This window comes from Rhinoraja longicauda, chromosome 27, assembly GCF_053455715.1.
Source record: "Rhinoraja longicauda isolate Sanriku21f chromosome 27, sRhiLon1.1, whole genome shotgun sequence".
Taxonomy (NCBI): Eukaryota; Metazoa; Chordata; class Chondrichthyes; order Rajiformes; family Arhynchobatidae; genus Rhinoraja; species Rhinoraja longicauda.
The window spans coordinates 11,170,380-11,172,538 of record NC_135979.1 but is presented as its reverse complement, the minus strand read 5'-3'; positions in this window follow the sequence as shown (position 1 = coordinate 11,172,538).

The window sequence follows — 2,159 nt, the reverse complement described above, 5'->3', positions numbered from 1 at the left end:
TGGCGAATTTAATGCTTTAGAGTGGTATGGATTATTTTGTGTGGGTGTGTGTATACGTGCATCTGTTTATGCTTTCAGCCTCTGTTTTTGATCAGTGCATTGTCATGTGGGAATTGTTTCTTTTCTCGTAATTATCCCACATCCTGAGATACAACTTGATCCGAATGTCAGATAAGGTTGGTGCCTTATCATCTTTCTGTCTATGAGTCCCAGACAGAAGTGAAACAAAAGCTTTGCGTAATTTCTTTCTCCTGTTTTTTTAACGTGTCTTATGTAGAATAGTTTTCATCACCATCACTTCCTGCCCAAACCCCAATCGCTGTCTTGTTTTATGCAGGGGTGCTGTGCAACACAACCACATCAATGCAGTAAGAGGTGCTATTCTCGGCTTCAGAGTAAGGCACATATTTGGGGATATAGTTTAAAAAAAAGTTTTACTAACTTTTAAACCATTACTAAAATAATGGAAGACATCGTCAATAGAATCTCCAAAAGAATGCTCAGCAATGCTCATTTTGGATTCCCTAAGATTACCTTTCTCCAGGATCCAGCACAGCATCAGTGCAAATGTGGACCAGCGATTTCCAGAAGCGAGTTGCGAATGAACGCCTTTGACATCATCGAAAAATGTCACAGTATGGGGGGGCACTAAGAAGCGCAGATAAAACTGAAGTCAACGGATAACAAAGAGAAAACAATGATTGTGGTCATATTTGTACAGCAAAAGATGGTTGAGGTTCTTGTTCTATCAACCCAGCCCTAAGACATCACTGAACAAGTTCCTCAACATAGTATACTCGGCACAACCACCTTCATCTAATCAACACACAAGGTTTCTGCCTGAGATTGCTATCACATGGAATATAGAGAGAATCACAGAGAGAAAAAAATTGGGGGGTTTTTTGGTCCAAGAACAATTGTGCCCACAATGTTTGTATACTCTTTCAAGCTATGATGTAATAGTAATTTCTGAAACTCTGGTGGGGCAGAGTTGCTATGTGCAACCATATGTGAATGAGTTGCTTTTTTTCCCCTTTTCTTTTACCTCATGGTTTAAAACCTTTTCAGCTACGACCTTTGGCGTCATGTAGCAGAGGTCTGACCTGGACAGCAGTTTCAGATTAAAGAAAGACATTTCTAAAACTTATTTCAAGTGAGGTGAGTTTATTGGCATGTGGTTCAATGGTTCTTTATTATGAAGATAGACACAAAATGCTGGACTAACTCAGTGGGACAGGCAACAACATCCCTGGATAGAAGGAATGGGTAATGTTTCGGGTTGAGACCCTTCTTCAAACAGAGTCAGGGATGAGGGAGACAGATATGGAAGGGTAAGGTGTGAAAACGAGACATCAAAGGGACAAGATCAAGGAAAATGTAGAATACATCATTGATAGCTGGGGAAGGTGAGAGGGAAACATAGAAAGATAAAAATAAAATCATGAGGACAGTCGGACTGGTCAGAGAACTAGGATGGGGAGGGATGTAGAGAGAAGGAAAGCAAGGGTTATCCATTCAGCTGAGTTGCAAGCTGCCCAAGGGAATTATGAGGTGCTGTTCCTCCAATTTGCTTTGGGCCTCACACTATCAGTGGAGGAGGCCAAGGCCTGAAAGGTCAGTTATGGAACTGGGAGGGGGAATTAGTGTTTAGCAACCGGGAGCTCACATAGGTTTAGGTGGACTGTGCGAAGGTGTTCAGCTAAACAATCGCCGAGCCTGCCCTTTATCTCGCCGATATATAGGAGTCTACACCTGGAACATTGGATACAGTAAAGGAGGTTGATGAAGGATCATGTGTACAGACACAGAGTGAAAATTATTTTTTGCACACAGTTAAGTAGTATTGCCATACCTAAACACAATCCCTGATTAGTACAACGTGCATAGAAATAGTTCACTGAGACTGCATGCAATAGTTGCCAGGTTTTGATGCCATTTTTAATGTCCACGTGCTTGGTCTTCTGGAGCGGCGTCTGTTCCAGGTGAGCCCCAGGCTGCTGCAAGGCCTCCAGATGTTGCCTCCGTCCAGATCGTCCAACGAACCATCATCCCTTTATGCCCCGGGGAGGCCTCTCACTGCCTTTGAGGGCGCGGAAGGTAAGACCCCTGTTAACTCTCTTACCGGCCCTTTCTCTTGCATCCGTTGGCTCCCTCCACAC